At 34.6% G+C, this 25,636-nt stretch overlaps 1 pseudogene across 1 annotated transcript in view; it reads right to left on the bottom strand.

Moving 5' to 3' along the window:
- Window positions 1-25,636, bottom strand: part of LOC143629959 (putative LRR receptor-like serine/threonine-protein kinase At1g07650) — a 37,955-nt pseudogene that overhangs the window by 10,238 nt on the left and 2,081 nt on the right. Inside the window, exons 6-19 of the transcript XR_013153056.1 lie at window positions 20,268-20,339; window positions 20,112-20,183; window positions 19,910-19,978; window positions 19,757-19,828; window positions 19,611-19,682; window positions 19,450-19,521; window positions 19,241-19,303; window positions 19,020-19,078; window positions 13,737-13,806; window positions 13,617-13,652; window positions 13,499-13,539; window positions 13,037-13,410; window positions 12,706-12,904; window positions 11,303-11,434 (exon numbers count right to left, since the gene is read on the bottom strand). The product of XR_013153056.1 is annotated as a putative LRR receptor-like serine/threonine-protein kinase At1g07650 (transcript). The remainder of the gene's footprint in view (window positions 1-11,302; window positions 11,435-12,705; window positions 12,905-13,036; window positions 13,411-13,498; window positions 13,540-13,616; window positions 13,653-13,736; window positions 13,807-19,019; window positions 19,079-19,240; window positions 19,304-19,449; window positions 19,522-19,610; window positions 19,683-19,756; window positions 19,829-19,909; window positions 19,979-20,111; window positions 20,184-20,267; window positions 20,340-25,636) is intronic.

Here is a 25,636-nt window from a genome sequence, read left to right as displayed (position 1 = left end):
TTAGTAATAAAACGGCAAATATCGCAAAACTTGAATTTCCGGCTCTCAATATCACCGGAGATAATTATATGTCACGGACGGCACATGTCAAACGACATCTCAAATCAATGGGTGTTTTGGATACGATAACAGTGGGAAATAATTGTGAGGATCAAGACAAGGCAAAAGTCGATGTCTTCCTCCACAAACACATTGATGAGATGTTACAATTTGAGTATTCAAATTGTGAGGATCCATGCATTTTGTGGGAGGATTTAAAAAGCAGATTTGACCATCAAAGGAAAGTTCTACTTCCCACTGCTAGAGATGAATAGAACAATCTCAGGTTCCAAGATTTGAAAAAAGTAAATGAGTACACCTCTGCTTTGTTTAGAATATGCTCAACGCTCCAATTTTGTGGGCAAACTGTTACCGAGGGAGATATGTTGGAGAAAACTTTCTCCACATTTCATGCAGCAAATATAACCTTGCAAACGCATTATCGATTGCAGAATTTTAGGAGATACTCTGAACTAAATGCATTTCTCCTTGTAGCAGAAAAGAATAATGAATTATTGATGAAAAATCATCAATCTCGTCCCACGGGATCATTAGCAATACCAGAAGCAAATGTTGCTCACAAAAATTCTCATAAAAATTCTGGTAATAAATGGGAACAAGGTGGTGGACGAGGCCATGGACATGGCCGTGGTCATTTTGACAAAAAGGCATTTTAATGATCGTAAACATCCATTCAAATGGAACACTAATTCTTATCATGTCCGTGGTCGTAACCAGAGAGCCAATAATTATCATGTCCCACACAATACCAATTCCAACCACCACAATAAATGGAATGAAGTTGGTAGGTCCGAGAACAATGGCACACCCTGTTTTAGATGTGGAAGTACAAACCACTGGGCAAAGGCTTGTCGCACAGCTCCACATCTGTGTGAACTGTACCAAGCCTCTCTTAAAGGAAAAGAGAAAGAAGTTAACCATGTTGATAACTTTGATGATCTCAATGCTGATCTGAGCATTGCAGATTTTGATGTGGATCTCTGAAATAAATATTGTTTGACAAGAATAAATATATGCAATAATTAAGTGTGCTTCTCATTATCTTTAGTTATGTAGTTTCCTTCATGTAATGTTTGTTTTTCAATTAAATAAAGTTCCTATTAAAATTTCATAATGTCTTTGTTATACACTTATTATTTTTCTTAATACTTTCAAGATTTAAAATGAAAATCACTGGAGCACAAGATCAAACAAATGAAGAAGATATATGTATAGCGGATAGTGGAGCCATGCATACTATACTTAGATCTAAAAAATATTTTTATAAACTGAAACCAACAAAAGGGATCATCAATACAATATCAGGTCCTACAAACTTGATAGAAGGAGTGGGAAAAGCTAATTTAGCATTACCAAATGGTACAAAGCTCAAAATAGAAAATGCTTTATTTTCCCCCAAAATCAACAAGAAATTTGTTGAGTTTCAAAAACATATATCATAATGGATATGATACTCAGTCAAGGACTGTTAATAATGAAAAATATTTGCATATCATAAGCAAAGATCAGATATTGGAAAAATTGCCAATGCTCCATTCTGGTTTGCATTATACATATATAAATATGCCTCAAGCACATATGACAGTCAAAGAATATTGTTGCGATTCTGGTATCATAAACTTATGGCATGACAGATTAGACCATCCACTATCCACAATGATGAAAAGGATAATTGAAAATACACATGGGCATCCACTGAAAAATCAAAAGATCCACAAAATAGATAAAATGTCTCAATGTACATCTTGTTCTCTTGGCAAATTAATTACAAGGCCCTCGCCATTAAAAGTCGATAAAGAAACACCAATATTTCTTGAAAGAATTCAAGGTGACATATGTGGACCAATTCATCCACCATGCGGGCCATTTAGATACTTCATGGTCTTAATAGACGCATCCAGCAGATGGTCTAATATCTCTTTATTATCGACTCGTAATGTTGCTTTTGCAAAATTTCTTGCTCAAATTATCAAATTACGTGCACATTTTCCCGATTATACTATTAAAAGAGTAAGGCTTGATAATGCGGGAGAATTTACATCACATGCTTTTGATGATTATTACATGTCTGTGGGGATTGTTGTAGAACACCCTGTTGCTCATGTACACACACAAAATGGCTTAGCCGAGTCGTTGATCAAACGCATACAACTAATAGCTAGACCACTAATAATGAGGACAAAACTCCCTGTTTCTATTTGGGTCATGCAATTATGCATGCTGGTTCATTAATTCGTGTGAGACCAAGTGCAAATCATAAATACTCTCCCACAGAACTTGTTTCCGGAAATGAGCCAAATATCTCTCACCTTAGAATTTTTGGGTGTGCTGTATATGTTCCTATTGCACCACCACAACGCAAAAAATATGGGTCTCTAAAGAAGATTGGGAATATATGTTGGATATGAAACATCTTCCATCATAAGATACCTTGAACCTTTAACAGGTGATGTATTGATATCACGTTCTGCTGATTGCCATTTTAACGAGACAATATTCCCGACATTAGGGGGAGAAATGAGAAAGCAAGAAAGAGATATATCATGGTGTGTGCCATAATTGTTACACCTAGATCCAAGATCAAAACAAAGTAAGACAGGAGTTCAAAAAATAATACATCTACAAGAAATTGCAAATCAGTTACCTGATGCATTTACTGATATAAACAGGGTTACTAAATCTCATATACCATCTGCTAATGCTCCAGCTCGAGTTGAGATTCCAAGCAAGCAAAATAATAATAATGCACCTCATGAATACCAAAAACGTTTAAAACGTGGAAGGCCAATCGGTTCAAAGGATAAAAATCCTCGAAAAAGAAAGGGCTCTGAAAAGGATACTGACCCTAAGGATGAAATGATTGATAGAACCTTCCATCAAGAAAGAATAAATAAAGAAATAAATGATTCCAATAAGGAATTGTCAATCAAGTATGGTCAATCACATATAATGTGGGATCGAGATGAAATGGAAAATATTGATGATATATTTTCTTATTCTGTGGCAAGTGATATCATGGAAGAAAATGATGACCCTGAACCAAAATTTGTAGATGATTGTAAAAATCGACAAGATTGGAACAAATGGAAAGATGTTATGCAAGCTGATTTAAACTCACTAAACAATCGAAAGGTTTTTGGACCTATTGTCATTACACCAAAGTCAATGAAACCTGTAGGATATAAATGGGTTTTTGTGAGAAAACGAAATGAGAAAAATGAAGTTACAAGATATAAAGCAAGACTTGCAGCTCAAGGTTTTTCTCAGAGGCCAGGAATTGACTATGAAGAAATGTATTCTCCTGTTATGGATGCTATTACGTTTAGATATTTAATCGGCTTAGCAGTCTCTAAAAATTTAGAGATGCGTCTTATGGATGTTGTCACGGCTTACTTGTATGGATCACTAGACAGTGACATCTATATGAAAATTCCCGAAGGATTTAAACTCCCCGAAGCAATAAGCTCAAAGCCTAAGGAAATGTATTCCATAAAGTTACAAAGATCCTTGTATTGACTGAAACAATCTGGAAGGATGTGGTACAATCGTTTGAGTGATTATTTGGTAAGAAAAGGATATACAAATAATCTTATTTGTCCATGCGTCTTCATCAAGAAGACAACATCAGAATATGTGATCATAGCTGTGTATGTTGATGATCTAAATTTAATTGGGACACGAAAAGAAATTAATGAAGCAATTGCTCTTTTAAAGAAAGAATTTGAAATGAATGACCTTGGAAAAACCAAATATTGTCTTGGTTTACAAATTGAGCATATGCATAATGGGATACTTGTGCATCAATCAACTTATACTGAGAAACTCTTAAAGCGTTTCAATATGGACAAAGCAAATCCTTTAAGCACACCAATGGTTGTTAGATCACTCAATGTTGACAATGATCCATTTCGTCCTTGCGAAGATAATGAAGAGATTCTTGGTCCCGAAGTACCACACCTCAGTGCAATTGGAGCACTTATGTATCTTACTAACTGTACAAGACCTGACATTTCTTTTGCAGTTAATTTATCGGCAAGATTCAGTTCATCCCCTACTAAAAGACATTGGAATGGCATTAAACATATTTTTCAGTATTTAAAAGGAACAGCTGATTTAGGTTTATTTTATCCTAACGATTCAAAAGAAGGGTTAGTTGGTTATGCAGATGCAGGTTATTTATCCTATCCCCATAAAGGAAAATCTCAAACTGGATACGTATTTAAGAATGGAGGAACTGCGATTTCATGGCGTTCTCAGAAACAAACACTCATTGCAACATCTTCAAATCATGCTGAAGTCATTGCATTACATGAAGCTTCAAGAGAATGTGTATGGTTAAGATCTATGTCACGAAACATACTGATTTCTTGTCAACTGGAGAAAGATCGAATTCCAACTCCTATCTATGAAGATAATGCAGCTTGTGTCTCGCAAATGAAGGAAGAGTATATCAAAAGTGACAGAACAAAGCATATACCACCAAGATACTTTGAGTATACTCGGGACCTTATTAAAGACAATCAGGTTGAGATGAGATATTTCCAATCCAGCAACAACTCAGTTGATCTTTTCACAAAAGCACTTCCCACAACAACATTCAGAAAACATGTCCATGATATTGGCATGTGTCATGTACGAACAATGTAACGACCTACAACTTGAGGGGGAGCTATATGCTGCACTCTTTTTCCCTTAGCTAAAGCTTTTTCCCATTGGGTTTTTCTTTTGCAAGGTTTTTAATGAGGCAGTAATTCAAAGACCCCGAAGTTTGAAAGTGTGTCATCCAAGGGGGAGTGTTATGAAAGTGTTGGTAAGATATCCATGTGATGGATGACAAATTTTTCAATACCAATTATATGAACATGTCCCCTCAATAGTAATACGTTTTTGTATATATATCTACCTTTGTAACCTAAGAAGATACACCATCAAAAAGTTACTGAATCATATATTTGCTTATCCTCTTGTTTTGTTATCTTCAACTTCTCATATTACACTAATAATATTGTTATAGTTAGAGCTAATATTATAACATAATAAATATAAACAAAAAAAAAAGTAAAAAATCCAAAATGTTTATCTAGCATCCAAGGTAAATAAAAATTAAAAAAATCAAAAAATTATATAAAAAACTAAAAATACGCAAAAAAAAATATAAAAAGTAAAAAAAAAATAAAAAAAATCTAGCATTCCCGTTCCAAAAAAATCCTAAAAAATTGAAATATTAATTATAAAAATATTAAAAAAACGAACAAAATAAAAAAAATAAGTAAAAAAACCAAAAAAAATTTCTAGCATCCCCCGTTAAAAAAACTCGATTTAGCCTTCTGGTTTAGTTTAGCTTTTAAGGATAAGTTTTTAGGGGTTTAGATTTTACATGTAAAATGTTAAATGAATGTTGTTTTATATGTAAAACGTTAATTAGATTTGTTGTTTTGCGTGTAAAATGTTAATTAAAAGTCTTATTTTACATGTAAAATCTTTATAAACTGTTGTTTTACATGTAAAATGTTAATGAGATTTGTTGTTTTACGTGTAAAGTGTTAATAAAAAGTGTTATTATTTATGTAAAATATTAATTTTAACATGTAAAATCTTAAAGAACTGTTATTTACATACAAAATGTTATTAAGATTTGTTGTTTTACATATAAAATGTTAATGAAAATTGTTATTTTACATGTAACATATTAAATTTGACATGCAAATCTTAAATAACTGTTGTTTTACATGTAAAACGTTAATTAGATTTGTTGTTTTCCGTGTAAAATGTTAATTAAAAGTGTTCTTTTAGATGTAAATTTTTATGAACTGTTGTTTTATATGTAAAATGTTAATTCAGATTTTTTGTTTTACGTATAAACCCCCCCCCCCAAGCTAAAAAAACTAAACCCGCTAAAAGCTAAACTAAACTAAACTCGAAGGTTAAAAGAAGTTTAAGTTTTTTTTTCGGGAACGGGATGCTACACACACACACACATATATAGTTTTGTAATTTTTAATTTTTGTTTCCTTTATTTTGCTTCATACACATGTACTTAGAGCCGATGGTCTCTCTGGAAGCCACCTCTTTATTCCTTTGGATAGAGGTACGGTGTGCCTACATCCCACCCTCCCCAGACCCTACTTATAGCTTTGCTGTCGGTGGGATTTTACTGGGCATAATTGATTGATTGATTGATTGAATTTTTAATTTTTGTAACTTTTCATTCTAATTGAAATAAAAATTCCTTCTCCTTACTTCTTTTCGTTGTGTGTCAGCATTCTTCAACGATTACATGTTATCAGAGAAGAGTCCTTAATTTTGCTCTTCATTTCAACCGGTTTTTTCTTGATTCGTCGGCTTTTCTCTCTTCGTCCGCTGTTTGTTTTTGATCTTTTGATCATTTTCTCTTATCGTTCTTGTGTTTGTTCGGGAATTGATCTCGTTATCTTCTTGGAAAACTTCAAATTCTTCTCTTTCTACCTATTTTTCTTCATTCAAGAAAATTTAACCGTTCAAATCTCACCAAAAGTTCCCAACATGTTATATTCTTAGTTTTGAAATGTTTCTCAAAGTGTCAGATCTTTTCACAATATCTTGTAAAAATGTTCTTGCTCACCTTATATGCTTCATAAGTTCATACTTACACGACGAATAACCTTCTTTGACCCGTATAACCTCTTATACGTTGTATAAGATTTCTGATCTTACAAGGCGCATAACCTTCTTTGTTTACAATGTATATCTTATACGCTGGTTCATTACTGTTACAACGTATAACTCATTTATTATACGTTTCTTCTTCTCGTGCGTTTCTTTCATAGATGTGTTCAATGGGAGACTCGAACAATTCTGTTCCTCCAAATATGTCCATCGATTCTTCAAAATATTGCTCTAAATGGTTCATTGACACTGGTGCAAATGATCATATGTGTCATGCTCAAAATATGTTTTCAAGCATTTCTTTTATTCAAAATCTTATTCCTATCACTCTTCCTGATGACACATCTATCACAGTCCATCAATATGGGATTGTTCCTTTGACCAATGAAATTTCTTTGTTAAATGTTCTTTTCGTGCCACATTTTACAAATAATCTTCTCTCTGTCTCAAGATAATGCATTGATACTAACGGTGTTGTCCTTTTCTCTAAAAATGCATGTGTTTTGCAGGCCTCTTCTCTAAAGAGGCCACAAGCTCTTGGTGATATGCTCAATGGTATTTACCTTCTCGAGACCACTAAGCGGTTTCCTGTTAATTCTTCCAATAATGTGTGTAATTTTGTTGTCAGTTGTGAAACTTGGCACAATAGATTTGGTTATTTACCAAGTTACAGACTGAAACAATAACCCTTCATTACTAATGATTCCTTAAAATATATTGAACATTATGGTATTTGTCCTAAGGCACGACAATATAAACTGTCATTTCCTACTAGTACCACATCAACTAGTAAAATTTTTGAGCTAATTCATGTTGGTGTTTTGGGGCGTATCACACACCGACATACCATGGTTTTAGAAATTTTCTAACCATAGTGGATGATTTCAGTAGGACCACATGGACACACTTGCAGTCAACTAAAAGCAATGTTTTTCCTATACTTCAATATTTTATTGAAATGGTTAGCAACTAGTTTGGCACCACTGTGAAATGCATGAGATCCAATAATGCTTTTGAACTGGGTCTGGATCAATTCAAAGTACTTATTTGATGAGTAAATGAATTATTCATCAGACTACTTATGTAGATATCCCTAAACAAAACGACATTGTTGAAAGAAAGCATACACATCTGCTTGAAACCTCAAGAGCTCTTATGTTTCAATTTAAGTTGCCGGTTCAGTTTTGGGGTGACTGTTTGTTACCGCAACACATTTAATCAATCGTTTTTCTATCGAAATTCTTAACAATAAAACCCCTATATGAGGTTTTAACAGGAAAGACTCCTTCATATGCTCATATGAAGTCTTTTGGTTGTCTTGCTTATGTTTCCACCTTATCTCATAGAAGAAATAAATTCAAACCAAGGGTTATGCCTTGTGTTTTCCTGGGTTATCCTCTTCGTAAAAAGGCATACAAATTGTTTGACCTTGACACAAACAAAGTTCTCATATCACGATACGTTGTTTTCTTTGAATCTTTATTTCCCTCTATGACTAAACCCAAAGATAGTTTCATATTTCTATCTATTGATCTTATCGACCGATTATTTGATGATCATTTGTCTACTCCTCTTACTGATTATGCTCTTCTTATTGGTCCTGCATCTTCCATTCCTATCCATGTTCCTCTTTCTAATGCTCACCCTAATCCTGTTCGAAGATCTTCGAGAACATCCGTTCCACCCGTATACTTAAAAGACTTTGTTTGCAACAACTCTGAATCTTCTCATCCTTGCTTCCATATTATCACTAATCGTGCCCCTCTCATATCTCCTGCTCTTCTTCTTTCTTACAGTCAATCTCTCACCCAAGCGATATCTGATTTACATGAGCCTACTTATAAGGCAGCTGCTAGCATTTCTGAATGGCAAGAATCGCAAGAAAGTTGAATTTCAGGCTCTTGAAAACAATAAAACTTGGGTTGTTATTGATCTTCCCCATGGAAAGAAAGTTATTATATGCAAACAGGTGTTTAAAGTTAAACACAAAGTAGATGGGACAACTGAACGTTGTAAAGCTAGATTTGTGGTGATGGGAGAAACTCAAAAAGAGAGAATTGATTACATGAAACCTTTTCTCTTGTTATCAAGATGACCATTATCAGAAGCCTTGTAGTTGTCGCTACAAAGAGAAATTGGAGTTTGTTCCAGCTAGATGTTAATAATGTTTTTCTTCATTGGGATTTAGATGAAGATATCTATATGATGCCACCATCTGGTATGCAGCTTCATGATAATCAAGTGCTTAAACTTCAGAAAACTTTATATGGTTTAAAACAGGCTTCTAGACAACGGTATGGGAAATTGTCTTCCAAATTAAAGTCAAAAAGGTATGTGGGTTCTCAAAATGATCATTCTTTGTTTTCAAAGACTATGGGATCTTCAGTAGTATATGTTGTTGTATGCGTCGATGACATATTACTGGGAACAATTTGGAAGAGATTAATAATCTCAAGACTTTCCTGGATTCGACCTTCAAAATCAAGGATCTTGGAAGCCTTAATTAATTTTTGGGTGTGGAAGGTGTTAACCCTCCTAAAGGTATTATCATGTGCCAACAAAAGTTTGTTAAGGACATGGTTTATATATTTGATACTTCCAATCTTCCCGCCACAAACTCACCTTTGCCTCATCATTTGCAACTTAAAGCTCATGAGGGATTTGTTCTTGATGACCCTTTTCAATACATGAAGCTTGTTGGGAAACTTAATTACCTTACTCACGCAAGACCTGATCTTGCTTTTGCTGTTATTTTTTAAGTCAATTCATGCAAGATTCGAGGATTCCTCATTGGAATGCTGCTCTTTATGCCATTTCTTCTGTGAAAGGAACTTTATCTCAAGAATTATTCTTCAATAATAATTCTTCCTTTGATCTGCAAGCATTCTATGATTCAGGCTGGGCAGCATTTCCTAATACTTGTCGATCGGTTAGTGGTTTTTATGTTTCTAATAGGAGCTCTCCGATTTCTTGGAAATCTAAAAAGCAACCAACTGTTTCTTTGAGCTTGGCTGAAGCTGAGTACCGACCTCTTCAACACGTGACTACTGAACCTGCCTAGTTGACAAGACTTCTCTCGGAGTTTAATGTTCTAGCATCACTCCTATCGCGCTTAAATGTGATAATCAGGCTGCAATCTATATTGCCAAAAATCATGTTTTTCATGAGTGAACTAAACACATTGAAATTGTCTGTCATTTTTGTTCGCGAGAAGTTACAAGACGATCTGGTGACTTTGGTGCATACAAACACGAAGGATCAGTTTGCTGACATTTTTACTAAGAGCTTACCTGGACCTAATTTTCCCTCGCTGTTGTGCAAGTTGGGGTTTTCTTAACCTCCAACTTGAGAGGGGATGTGAAGAACCTATAAGTTGTATATGCTTGTACGACGTATATGTTATACGGCGTATAAACTTACGGGCCATGTATCTAGTTTATATGTAATATATATATATATAGTTTTATATTTTTCATTTTTGTAACTTTTCATTCTGATTGAAATAAAATTTTATATCCTTGCTTCTTTTCGTTATGTGTCATCGTTTTTCAACGATTACATATGTATGTATAACCACTAATGTGTTAAAAAATATTTAACGTTAAAATAAACCTGTTTATAGTTTTTCTGTCAACAATTGATTTATTTTATATATGAAACTCTCAAAACCCAAATATAATGTTTTAACATGGAGCAAAGTTAGGTTCAAATAAAAAGTTTGATTTTATATCGCCCACCGTCACCCACCACTACCACCTCGTCGGAAAAGTCTCCGGAAATTTCGTCGGAATATTTACCAAAAAAGTCATCGGAAAGTCACCGCTAAACAATCCGCGGGAAATTTTGCTGGAAAAAGTCGCCGAAAATATCAGCGAAAAGTAACCGGAAAACAATAACCGGAAAACGGCCACCGGAAAAAAAATGGAAAACACTATGAAAAAACACAATTTAAAAAACACTATGAAAATAAATTACACAATGACAAAAACACAATGTAAAAAACACAATGAAAAAACAATATGCAAAAACATAATTGGATAAAACACAATGTATAACCTATTACATAATGTATTATTTTTTTATAGCAATATGGAACTCAAATTAAAGATAAATACTTTAGATGATTTTTTTAAATAAAAGATGTATAAAAAAGTTATGGACGTTTTAAAACGATTGTGGAATTAACATGTGTGTTGAATGTGGAGAGAGAAAGTCAACAATTATGTATTATTCTTTTTTTTTTTTGTCATTTTCCTTATTTTATACTTAATTTTTCTTCATATCAATCTCAGCCATTCAAAATTAATGGTCTAATATCCTTTCTACAAAGATCATACTTCTTATTATAACTTAACTCATGTAAACCCGCATAATAATTTAACATTAGATAAATTTGAGGTATTAAAAGTATAAAATAATCTTAGCAATAGGATTTACTTCCAGGTCATACTATAGCTACGACACCTTATCTCATTTCATATAAGAAAAGAAATCTCAGCTGGAGAAATTATATTCTTAATTAGTTGGAGCCCATGTTGGTTGTGTTTTGAAAATAAAAAAATAAAAAAATTCATAAACCTTACTCAGATATAAATACCTTTTAATCGTGACATTCGGTGCCCAATATAACCTTTCTTCCATGCAATACCAACGACTATGAGAGTGAGGAACAATGCTGCAGCCACTGTTCCAATGATTATGAATGTGCTTGTTTTGCCAGAATAGGTCTCTAAGGAAAGCAAAATATTAGCGATTTAGCGGCACATTAAAGCTAATTATATATTATACTGAACACTATTAATTAGGGGTGTCAAATGTGACTTATTGAGTTGAATAAGTTGTATAATGTATATAATTGGTCAGAGTGAGTTAAACTAAAATAGGAAAATTATTGAAACGGATCTAAATGGGTTGACATTTCTTAAATATATTTTTTTATTTTTTTATTTTTTATGGAAGGAGACAACAGAGGAAACTTTTTAATATTTTTACTTTTTTTGTTTTTTTTATATTTCGAGTTATGATATTTTAATTATTTTTTTTGAATTTTTTAATAAGGGGTTTTTGAAATGGGTTGAGATTTAAAAAAACCCCTAATTAAAAAATTTTAAAAAATAATAAAAAACTTATAACTTGAAATATAAATAAAAAACTATAAAGGTAAAACACTAAAAGTTTTCTACGTTTTTCTCGTTCCACAAAAAAAACCCAAGAAATTTCAACCTGTTTTAACATGTTTCAATCACTTTTTTAGTTTGATTCATTTTGACCTATTATATATATATTTTAATACAACGCATTTAACCCATACAAGTCACATTTGTCACCCCCACTATTTATGTTAGTAGGAAAGTGCAAATTAGTGGCCTATATATGTATTTTGACACTTTGAAACTTGCACATTTGTAACTTTTTATCCACACTTGCCAAATGTATTGGGCAGATAATTAGTATATTAATTGGTCGTACTAATATTTTTCTTTTTGAACGACCAACTAAGTAATGTCAGGTATTCCGTATGCGGCTCCCATTGACAAAGGTAGCCCGAACTGGCCACGAGTCCGGACAAACGAAGCCCCTAATGGTCGTACTATTTATGCTGTAAGGAAAGTGCAAAAGTTATAATTTCAGGTCCAACATGGTTTAAGAGAAAAATGTCTTATAGAAGTGGACTGACATTCATTAAGACTGTTTTTTTTTGAGCTAACTAAACCGTGCATAACACTCAATCACATAGTAAATAAACTTTAACTGACTCATCAAGTTGTGGATTAGCTAAATAAAATAAAACAAAAGAAAAGAAATAAAAATAAAAAGATAAAAAAATGATGATTGGTTGATGGGGTGGTCCCTCTCATTCTCTCTCTTTAACGCATGTTATTTGGGTGGCGCCCATGACGGCGTGGTGTGCTTGGCGTTATCAAGCCTACGCGGCTGATGGATAACAACCAATTGGAGGCGTAAGTTGTAATTTGTGATGAAAACGGAAGTGAAACATACCACACTCCATAGAAATGGCAGATATCATTGGCCCAAATTCTCCATCCCTTGGGACTACGGTTGTGCCTTTCCCAGCATACTGAAACCGAATTTCTAATGTTTTATTAGTTACATTAATATTGTGTATTGTTCTTAGTACTGCCTTATCAACCCCTCCTGCTTCATTCTTGATATCAAAATTCTTGAATTTAATTGCACCCTGCATAATAAAACGGAAAAAGGAAATCCAAGGAAACAAAGGTTTCCTATATCATTCTTTTGGATTTTTAACATTCTAAGTGAAATATATAAAAGAAATTCAGAAAGTTTAGAAGCAATATCGACATTCAACCTGTATATAAACATCAAAAACACGTCTTCCAAGACTCTGGTAGGATCTATTATCTCTGAAAACTATCTCTGCAAAATGTAGAGTCACCTTGTACCTTCCATTTTCTAAGCAACGACCGTAGTAAGTGATAGACAGTGGAGAGCGGCGAGCGACTGTGTAAAGCTCAGAGTCCTTCATAGTGAGTCTAGATACATTAGTTATAGTGTACTGATAATCATTAGCATTCCATACTTTTCCAGTGCTACTAAATCCCCAATGATCAATAAAAGGACGAAATTTTGCAGGTCCAGCTCGATCTTGATCATCTGCTTGGTAAACCTTGTCTCCTATGATAACTTCTATCCCACCACAATTGATATGAACTGACCTGTAGTCTGGACCAAAAAATAGAAACATAAAATAGGCCAACTGTAGTTTTGATTTTAAGAAGGAAATTCAGCATCACTACAAAATATAGCTTACTCTTCAAGCAAGGATATTCGCTAAAGCAGTTCGCAAGGTCACTGCATTAAATGTAATATGTCTCTTGTTATATTGAAGTTCTATTCATTCTAAAAACCAGACAGGGGCATAAGCTTACGAGTCAGTCACGCTGGTGTAGCTTCGGAATAAGTTCCTGGTGAATTAAGAGACCATACATAGACTATCACGTCAAAATCTAGTCGAACAAGAAAGGGGTATTCGGAATCAGAAAACTTACACTGATTCAGGACAACATGAAGGCACAGTTTCTTTATTAAAGCGGTTATAGGAAAGATCTACTGTGATACCTGAGTCATTAGTGCAATTCTTTAAGAAAATACAGAAGCATTTTTAACGCCAAATGCATAACAAGAAGCATGTTGAGGATCAAAAGTGTTAGGGACTGCAAGCATACTAATTAATACGTTAATTAGAGATATTAATTAGCATATATATTTGTAAAATATATAACAAACAGATAAACGTACCTAGGGTAAAATTAGAACAAACTTTACCTCTATCCCAAGAGATAGAGACTACTTCCAATAAGACCCCGACTTAAGTACCTAACAAACCTTCTTCTTTTAGTATAAAATACCTATAACAAAAAGGATCCCGAAGCAGCTTGAAATTACCTATAATACTACAACTAAACATAAAAAAAACACAAAAACAAAAAAAGAAAAAGAAAGTATAACAATCCTAGATACCAACACTAAGCTAAGACAAATCAATACACCTCCCTAAGAATCCTTAGCCTTTATCCTATAACTTCAATAATTCCTATCTCCGATCATGTCCTTAGAGAATTGTAAGTCTACCGAAACCTAATTAATCTAATAATCCAATGTCATTTTGTGTATATGTCTACTCTTCCAGTCCAATGCGAGGGTCTTGACACATTTAAAAGGTGACATTGTCTGTCTTCTGTAGACATGCCCAAAACTAACTCAATCTCTCATCGCTTATCTTATTCGAAATGCATGACACCCCAATTTAGCCCAAAACTTACTTCCTTACCTGATCCAACCTTTTGTAATGACACCTCCACCTTAGCACCTTTGTTGTCTTAGTGACTGAAATTGTGTAATATCCTGAAACTTTCAGGTCAACTTTGTCAAGTTATAAAAGATCAAGGAACAAAAATGAATAATCTAATTTTTCTACCCATTGCGCAACGCGATGGGCCGGTAACCAGCCCATCGTTATACGCGATGGAGTCTCACAAAACCCAATAAACAGGAGGTGTCGCGCTATGCGATAACCTTATCCATTAAGTCATCGCGATACGCGATAACTAGGCTAAGTAACCGGAGACACGTTTAGAACCACGTGGCACAACTTGATAGGCCATGTGGCAGCACCCAGTGGGATTAAGTCATCGCGTTACGTGATGGCCATAAGAAAGAGTCATCGCTATACGTGATGGGTCCAAAGTTTTTCCTATAAAAGTGGCCGGGCTCTACTCTAAAGCATCCCAAACACACTTCTATAACACACACATAACATTGGTAACCATGCCACAAACCAATTCTCGAAACCCCAAAGTTTCAACAGTGTAATCCATAGTACGCAATGTAATGTAGAAGTATTACCTCATCGACCTTAAGTTGTAAACTCCAAATACCCATGCAAGGTAGGGGCTCTGCTTAAGTATTTAATAATTATGGCTTAGACCCTAGTTGGGGGTATAACCCATACCTTGATCAAATTTAAGTTAAACGTAGCTTTTAATATGCAAAGGCTATAGTCATACACAATGTTTCTTTACACTAAGAAGCGTAAATATTTTCATATAAGGGGTATAGTCAAATTAATGTTTCTTCTTGAATAAGAAACCTAACATAGACGTTTCTTAGTGAACAAGAAACATAGTGTATAATTGGTAAATGAACAAAGGGACTAAAGGTCCAAATGTTTTATACAAACAAATGATATATCAAGGTTAAAGCTATGCAACACAGACTAAAGGTCTGAAGCTAGATATTTGATCTCTATATTTATAAAATTTATTCTCGTACAATAGGTCCGAGATAACACTCAAGCAGAAATCAGTATTGTACTGATCATCATAAAAAAAGATGAATACGTGTAATTCTTTTTTTCAAGCATAAATACAAACGAGTCATTTATACAATAGTTTGCATGGGATTATAGATCCCTAAAAATTTAGTTTCTGCTGACAATCAGGCTAGTTATACATGTGTCTAGATCCTTTTATATGTGGGCAGAAGGTAGGCATACCCCACCACACTTAGTACCATGTCGCCGTCTTATTGAGCGAGTGTATAAGGTTGTGTGGGCTGGACTATGTGATATAATTGGTACGCTGGTCCAGAGGGTCGCTGATTGTTTCAAGTATGAACTAAATGTTTACATAAAAATGTTTTAGCGTCAGCGCGTTCATCAGCATGTGTTGCTGACGTATTTTATAAATATTTTACAGATAATGAGGATAGGGATAGAGGATGGCGGTATTAACCATTAGATCATCTAATGGCTTAGATATTGTGATTAATGTGAAAGATGTTAATTATGGTTTTATTTGATAATATTTTTAATGCTCTTATGTTTAATTCCTGACATTTTGAATATAATAATATTTAAATGAAAAGACTTCCTCTTTGCAATAAATACTCTGAAATATTTACAAAAGTTGTACCAATATTGGTCACACTCCTAGGCCCATAGAGCCGGGTGTGATAGGTTGGTATTAGAATCATCGGCCTAAGCGATGATGCATTTAATTGTATCTAAGCTTTGATCAGAGATAAGTTTGTTATATTATATTTATAGGGATAAGATAGGTTGGTATAATTTTCTCTCCCTCCATAGTCAAATCTTGACTGAAGTCATCCGATCCATAAATCATTTATTTTGGCCACATACGTAACCCGACTATTCGTTCAAATCCCAATCCTCAGGAGATGTCAGACAATAGTAACAATTATTTCACCGACTTCTTTAATTATGAACACATAGCCAAGAAAATGATCGATGATCTAGTTTATTTCCCCGGCATGGAGCAGATGTCAATCGAACTATCAAGCGATTCTTAAATTCAAGAGTATAATCCATAATATTATGCCTTAGAAGAACTAAAGGCGATGGAAGAAGCTGCATGCAAAATGAAGATGGAACCAACCCAGTACCCAACTATCATTCATCATATATACTAGATTATTATCCCTCAGACGAGATAGAGGTGGAGAATCAGAATAGATAGGAACGGGTTCAAGGCGGATGAAGTGTCACTCAGGTCACATCTGACTGACGTACTTGCTAATTAGATTTTCTTGCTACTTGCTGAGACAAACTTGCTTTCAAAACATGGATTCAAAAACGAACCCGCTACCTTCTTGCAATTAATTTGCTACTTTAAAAAAACTTAAGAAAATTACTAAACGACATTTGCTTCAGTTTTGAAGTTAGTTCACCAACTACTCTAAGAAACTAAGTAATACTTAATATTCTTACCATTGTAAGGCCAAAAATGTGACTTACGATATCAAAAGAACGAAACCCGTTAAGTATATTATGGTCAAGTTAATAATTAAAGTAGACGAGAAATCCGGATACGAGACGAGAGCTTTGGTGCACGCGTTTAGCTTCAACGGGGAACAAATCTTCTAGAATATATTTTTTTTATAAATATGTCACATGTTGTCTTTGTATGCGTGTGTTTGTATGGTGTAGATCACCCACCCAATGTGAGCTTAACTTGGGTGGGGTCGGTTCGTTTATCAAATATTTAATCTTTTGCAGCAGATAACGAGATCGTTTATTATTATATTATCCGTTTATTATTTACTCGATCGTTTGATTTACTGCACCCGTCTCGATTGTTTATCAAGAACAAAATTCGTTCGTTTGTCAAATCCATTCGTATGTTTATAAACATACTAAAATACCTTCACTTAGCCCCTTCAACTTTTTTGATAATCCGTTTCAAGATTAACTTCTAATATCTGTTTAACATCAATCAACCTATATTCTAATAAAGTAAAATAATTGTGACACATGTCAGTTTGTGGTTAATCCTTACAATTTTTTTCCCTCCAAAACTTATATATGGCAAATATAAAAATTTATTCACTTTCATTTTACACTCTAGCTATATTATATCTAATTAAATTATTCACTTTTATTTAAACTCTATTTGTATTATATCTATACATTTTTATACAAATAAATATTTACATATTATACTAATGTACATTGTTAGAATATATTTCACAACATACTTGGTGAAATTAAAAAATCTACGACAAACCATGTTTATTAAATATTGAAAATTTGTGAAAGACTTTAGCTATATCTTTCACATCGAAAGACCTCATTGTTTTAAATTTTTCTTCAGTGACATTGCTTCATTATCGTATACTGATTGTAGAACAACTCATTCTCGATTTAAAAGTCAAATATATTTGATGATATAATACGACTATATTTGTAATACATTTTTTTACATAATATAAAGAGGCTTAGTTATCTTTTTTTTATTTATATTAAATTATTCATGTAATTTATACATTAATTTATCCCGTGTAATACACGGGTTTCTAAAGCTAGTTTAGTATAAATAAGAAAATTTCTATAGATTGTTGACTAGCACTTTGTGTTTCCATTTTAGTTTTCCGTTTGATCCAATTGGTTATCCCAATACATACTACGCAAATAAGAGATCTGCGTACATACGTGCTTATTAGGGATGGGCAAATTCGGTACCGGTGATACTAATCGGTATCAAAGTTTTGAGTTTGGGATCGGTATGGTATGGTACCGTACCGGTATTTCCTGAATTTTTACCTTCATTACCTGTACCATATCGGTAACGAACCGAATATTTCGGTACTGGTACCAAGAATTTGTGATTCTCGGGATTGGTATTTTCGGTACCGGCACCGATCTCATCCCTAGTGCTTACTATATAGGCACCCAATTTGTAGTATATTTACATATGATGCATAGCTATATATAAACATGCATACATTTGTATATTCCATATGCAAACACAAGTTTCGCATAATCACAAGCTATGTACGTACATGTATATACATATACATACATGCATCTTACATGTATACATACATACATGCATCTTACATGTATACATACATACATTCTTGAAATACAGACATAGTTTGTGTGTGGTGTTGTGTGGTGGGGTGGAGGCGCCCCCTCCGTGCAACCTCACCATGCTTGAACACTTAAAATCCACAACGCATACGCATAATTACCCGGCACCACTCTTGTTGGCCCATGCTAGCCATTTCCATAAAGCCCAAGGGCTCAAAAAAGTGTGCTCCACCATCATTTTAGCCAATCACTTTTGTGTTTTTGTGTTTTGTTTAATAGTTTTGTTAACTATTTATGTAGGAGTGACACAGCCTTACTGTTTGGATTAACTAACCTCTTCACAACACTTGGTCTTAGAAAATTCCTTTTTCATAGCAAAGTGTACATATGTTATACAAAAGTAATGTTGAAACGAAGTTTGATAGCTTTAAATGTGTATTACCTGTATTCTTAAGCCAAGGAGGAAAACTGCCATTGAGGGAGATACCGGTGAAATACCTAGTCATATCACCATATGAACTTGTTACAATTTATAGATATTGCTTTTCTTTTATTTTCCATTTTAGTGAATTGATTCCGTTTATAAAGTTTTACGTTAACAACAATAAGAGAAGTGTATAGATGAATTGATAATAAAAAAAGTTACTAACTTAGAAGTTTAATTGATGCAAATCGTACAAAGGTGAAAAAACTATATCGCCAACTAAATCATTAAAACTAAGATCTCTGTATAATATATGTGTTTAGATAAAAGAGAATATATGAGGAAATTTAAACAAAAACTAAAGCATATAACTAATGTAAAAAGGACAAACAAGACATGTCAAATATAGGTTTGGATCAAGAAAGATAAAGGGAGAACAAATAATTACAGAAACTTTAAGTTGGATAGTCGTGTTATATAAGTAGGAATTGTTCCAGTTATATTACAGCTTCTCAACACCCTACAAAGTACCCAAAGATCTAGAAGTTAAAACCAGCAATATATAAATTAAAAACTTTTAACAGGTTCCTAAATACAACAATGACTTACAAGTTTCTCATGTTTGACATGCTTTTTAAATTCGGAAACGGTGAACTTTCTCCACTCAAGTCAGAGATTCTTCTACATGTGGATTACGTAAACTAGAAGATTAGTAATAACAAAAAATAAATTTTGAGAGTGTTTAAGTAAATTACAGTTGTGTTAAATTGCTCAAGAGGGAAATGCTTGATGGTATTGGCCCCTCCAGCCCACTACCAATGATCTCTCTGATAATATTGCAATATAAAATATTTATTATTTGATACAAAGAATAAGTCTAGAGCATGGATATAACTTAAAAGACTTACAGATTCCTAAGTTGTCTCCAGCTTTCAAGGTTTGGGATTTTTCCATTGAAGTTGTTACTAGTTAATCGGCTGCCGCAAAAAGGTGGATAATTAGTTAACTAATTATTCACAAGAAGCAAACAATATATAAACAGATAGTACGGTTAATCTAAACTTTTTTAAAGTGAAGTATAGTTAGTATGGAAGATTGAAGTTTTCTTACAGTACTGCCAAATTGGCTAGACTACTAAGCTCCAACGGCAACTCACCAGAGAGATAATTCGCACAAAGAATCCTATGATTTAAGAATAAAAGTTGTAGATAAGCAATAATCAGGACCAGTTGGGGTAAATACACGAGTACTAGAAAGAAAGCATACAAGTTTACTAAATTTTCTAGTTTTCCAAGCTCGGCGGGAACAGTTTCAGAGAACATGTTACCCTCCAGACTCCTGATGTTTATTTATTCATCAAACACAATTTATTATGAAGCATAATACCTTAAACCTGATAACAAACTGGATCGATAAACAACAATATGAACACAATAGATGTTGGAAACGATTTTATTATAAACTGAATATTGTTTTGTGATGATTACAATCAACCAGGGATGGGTATTTATACCCTCCGGTGATGGTTATTACCGGTGACGGTTACTCTGACGGTTATTCCGGCATGAGTCGCGATATTTCATATAACGTTGCATCCGTTCTTATTTTACATATTTACAGTTTCTACACAAACTATCATCTTATTACAATTATGGAACTAAACTATACTAACGGTATTTTCTAATAAACTTAACAGGGTCGATGATTAACTAACAATCACCCCCTTAATCTCGATCTTGTATTGCGAGGTCCTTGACACCTAGTAGTTCGCGCATCTCCATGAACTTAATTCTTGGCAATGCTTTTGTTAGTATATCTGCCTTCTGTTCCTCGCCACTAATGTGCTCCACTTCGATTTGTTGCTTCTCCACGCATTCTCGTATGAAGTGGTATTTTGTACTTATATGTTTGCTTCGCCCGTGAAATACTGGATTTTTCATCAATGCTATTGCTGACATGTTATCCACAAACAGTGTCACTTTCTCTTGCTTCCAACTAGTCAAGTCTTCTAGCAATCCTTGTAACCATAAGGCTTGACATGCAGCTGAGGCGGCTGCCATGAATTCAGTTTCACAAGATGATAGAGCAACTGTAGATTGTTTCTGAGTATTCCATGCAATCGGAGCATCACATAAATAAAATACAGTTCCATTTGTGCTCTTTCCATCATCAATGTCCATGTTATAGTTGCTATCACTATAACCCTTCAATACTTTTCTGCCTCCTTTCTTGTACTGGATTCCATACTCGATTGTACCTCTTACATATCGTAGTAAGTGTTTCATGACTTTCATGTGAGCTACTTTTGGCGAGTGCATAAACCGACTTGCAAATCCTAATGAAAAGTTGATGTCTGGTCTTGTATGAGTTAGATACCTTAGACATCCTATCAGCTTTCGGTATTCTATTGCAATTGCTTCAGCTCCTTCTTCATTCTTTGATAATTTTAGACCTGCTTCCATCGGGTATCGCGTAGGATTACATTCTAACATCCCAGCGTCCTTTAATATCTTCTTTGCATAGCCCGATTGTTTTAATGTCACCCCTTCTTCATTTTGTAGTACTTCGATCCCTAGATTGTACTTTAGTTCTCCAAGATCACTCATTTCAAATGATTTCTTCATTTGCTACTTGAATTTTGAGATATCTTCTTTATCGTTTCCTCGATTAAGTCATCAACATAGACGCCTACTATTAACTTTCTTTTTCCCCTTTCACGTGTATACACTGCTGCTTCTCTTGGACATTTTTTGAAACCAAGGTCCTTTAAAGTATTATTTAATTTAATATTCCAAGCTCGTGGTGCTTGACGTAGTCCATATAATGCTTTTATTAGCTTGTAGACCTTGTTTTCAGCTCCTGGTTTCACGAAACCTTCAGGTTGTTCTACATATACTTCTTCATTTAATTCACCATGCAAGAATGATGTCTTGACGTCGAGGTGATGAATAGTCCATCCTTCATATGCAGCTAGTGCGAGTAGTAATCGAACGGTTTCGATTCTAGCTACTGGTGCTAATACTTCTTCATAGTCAATAGCATGTCTTTGTACGTATCCTTTCGCGACAAGGCATGCTTTATATTTTGTTACTTTACCTTTTGCATCTTTCTTCAGCTTAAATACCCATTTCAAACCAATGGGCTTGTGTCCAGTAGGTAGGTTGGTCAGTTTCCATGTTTTATTCTTTTCTATCGAATCTAACTCGTCTCTCATTGCCTTTTCCCATGCATTATTTCCAGTCGCTTCTTTGTAATTCATTGGTTCTTCGTGCATCAACAGGAGTTCATTTCCATACATGTCAACTCCTTGAATTACAAAATCTCCATGCTCGTCCATGGCTGGAGCTCTTTCATATATTTCGGCCAAATTACGTAGACCTTGAATTGGTGTGTCATCTACGTTAGGGTCTATATCTTCACTTTCAATGTTTTCATTTACTGATTTATTTTGTGAAAACACTAGAGATTCATCTTGACCTGGACTAGATGAGTCAGAGTCTGTTGAGGGTGTATTTTGCCCTATTGACTGTGATCCTTGGCTTGGTGGGGTACTTGGGGTTTCTGGTTCATCGGGATCTTCCCCATAGGTCTCATCTTGATTATCATTGGTTGTGGTTAATTCTCCTACAACCACAAAGTCTAGCCATTCGGGTCCTTCATCGGCGTTTGTGAGATGATTCTTCCAATCCCATGCCTTGTTTTCTTCAAATTCCACATCACGGCTCACCATTACTTTATTTGTATTTGGGTTATATAACCGATATGCTTTACTTCCTGGTTCGGTACCCAAATAAATGGTTATTTCACTTCGATCATCAAGTTTCCTTAAATTTACTGTAGGAATCTTCGCGTAAGCCACACAGCCGAACACTCTCAAGTGTTTCAAATTCGGCTTTCGCCCTGACATTGCTTCATATGGTGTTACGTTATCGAGGGCCTTTGTTGGTGTGCGATTTAGCACATACACCGCATGTCTCACTCCTTCACCCCAAAAGTTTTGTGGGACATTCATACCTTTTAGTAGGCACCGTGTAGTTCCGATCACGATTCTGTTCTTGCATTCTACCACCCCATTCTGCTGTGGAGTGTAAGGGGCTGTGAGTTGTCGTAGTATACCATTTCTTTCACAAAATGTCTTGAACTCTTTCGAGGTAAACTCTCCTCCTCTGTCGGTTTTTAAGGTCTTAATCCTATGACCTGTTTCAACTTCAACTACTTCTTTGAACTTAACGAAAAAGTTTAATGCTTCATCCTTAGACTTTATGATATATGCCCACATATATCGAGAGTAATCATCCACCAATAAAAACACATATTTGTTACCGGATTGTGTTGTTGGTGAGATTGGGCCACATAGGTCGTCGTAGACTAATTCGAGCGGTCGCTTTGCTCAAAATTGTGTTTGAGCTGGAAATGAGTGTCGTGTTTATTTTCCAGCTAGACATATATCACATACTTGTGGCTGATGGGTAAAATCTGGCACACCGTTGGCCATATTTTTCTTAACAATCATTTTAACGAACTCAAATCCAATGTGTTTGAGTCTTGCATGCCACAACATTGACGTCTCGTTGATTTTGTAAGAAAACACATTGATTTTCCCATATCAAGCTTTACTTTGTAGAGACGATTTTGTGATCTTTCCACCTTCATCAAGAGATCACCAGAGTCATCATATATCCATAAAAACTCATTCTTTATTCGTATATCACACCCATTTTCAGTAGCTTGTCCTAAGCTTAAAATGTTATTTCGAAGATCGGGTATGTAGTATACGTCGGTGATCGTCTTTTCTTCACCATTATTTCAATTTACTCGTATTAAGCCTTTCCCTCTTATCATCACATGTAAAACATCTCCGAATTTTACTTCTCCATTGATGTCTTCTAATTCAGAGAAATGAGATTTAATCCCTGTCATATGGTTACTTGCTCCGTTGTCTAAGTACCATATATCTTTATTACTTGGCTCGGCTTCAGATTTTCTTGGTGTTATCTTTTCTTCATTGAGGAAAATTGCATCTTCCTGTTTGGAGCTACAACTAGCTAACAAGAGAGTTTTTATTACTTGTTCGGTCTGAACAATATTGACTTCTTCTTTATTCTTGGACTTTTGACACTCAGATTTGTAATGACCAAGTTCATTACATTGGTAACACTTTATTTGACTTTTGTCTTTATAATTTGACTGGTCCTTTCGATCATTTGACGATGATCCTTGACCTCCACGGTCTTGTCTAAATGGCTTTCCATGCCCACGGCTCTTTCCACGGCGTTCTTCATATGCTTTAAGTCTCCCTATGGCTTCTTCCAACTTCATGTTGTCAACATCGTAGCATTGTTCGACTGTTGCAGCGATATGAATAAACGTTCTGGCATGGATTCAAGGAGTTTCCTGACATGTCGGATTCATCAATTGTTGCGCCAAGCGTTACGGCTTTGGAGACTAGCCCGTTTAATTTTCCTGAGAAGTCATCGATGGTTTCTCCATCTTTCATCTTTAATGACTCAAACTCAGCCCTTAGAGTTGAGAGTCGTGCCTTTTTTACTCTTTCGACACCCATATTCCTTACTTTGATTGCATACCATATTTCTATAGCTTGCGTATGTTGAGCTACTTGTAGTACCACGTCTTCTGGCAGTGCTTGATAAAGGTAGGCTATTGCCATGTTGTTCTTTTTTTGGTCAACAACTTTTCCTTCTTCTTGTTCAATGGCCTCCCATAATCCATGAACGCTAAAAATTGCTTTAATTTTTACTGCCCATATTGTATAGTTTGTGGAATTTAATATGGGAAAATTGAAACGATAACGACGTGTTATCCCTTGGGTGATTGGGTTGGCTATTCTGACTTGTCGAGGTTTCTTGTCCACTTGACATCGTGCGATCATTTCTTTAATCGCTATAAACGGGTCGACTTGCTATCGGTTCTTCGATGCAAATTTTAAACAAGATGAAAATTTCTCCTCTGGTACTAGTTCCTTCTTGAATGGTATAATGAGGAAAATTTAAACAAGATTTATAATTTTTATTAATTTTAATTTGAAAATTAAAATTTTAACTTTTTTTTTTTCAAAATCCCCCGTAGATTTTTTGTGTTCTTTTAAACAAAATATATTTTGTTTAATAAAGTCTTTTTGACTTTACTTGTCTTCCACACGTTTCCACATAAACACTTCCAGGTTTCTTTTTCTTCTTCACCGGCGACGTACTACGCCGTTTCTTCTCCGGTTCCACAAGCCTCTATCTCCGGCTTCAAGACTCGCTCGTATAGTGATTATACCCACGTCCTTTTGATTCAACAACACACGGCTCTGATGGTGTTAGCAACAAAGCGTAGCCCTAATTAATTCTTCAGGGCTTCGACGATCTTGGTTGTTGCAATCTGCAATTGCAATCTGATGAAATTCATAGTCCTTCGGAATTTCAATTTGGAACCGGTAAGCGCTATTCCTCTTTTCGTCAATTTTAGGGTTAGTAAAATTGATTCAGAAACGATCTATTTTCTTGTTTCTGCCTGCGTTCTGATACCAATTTGATAACAAATTGGATCGATAAACAATAATATGAACACAATAGATGTTGGAAACGATTTTATTATAAAATGAATATTGTTTTGTGATGATTACAATCAAC

This window comes from Bidens hawaiensis, unplaced genomic scaffold, assembly GCF_021521415.1.
Source record: "Bidens hawaiensis isolate Kalapana, Puna unplaced genomic scaffold, B.hawaiensis_p1.1 tig00005498_1, whole genome shotgun sequence".
In the NCBI taxonomy this organism is placed as follows: domain Eukaryota; kingdom Viridiplantae; phylum Streptophyta; class Magnoliopsida; order Asterales; family Asteraceae; genus Bidens; species Bidens hawaiensis.
This window is presented reverse-complemented; position numbering and strand designations above follow the sequence as displayed.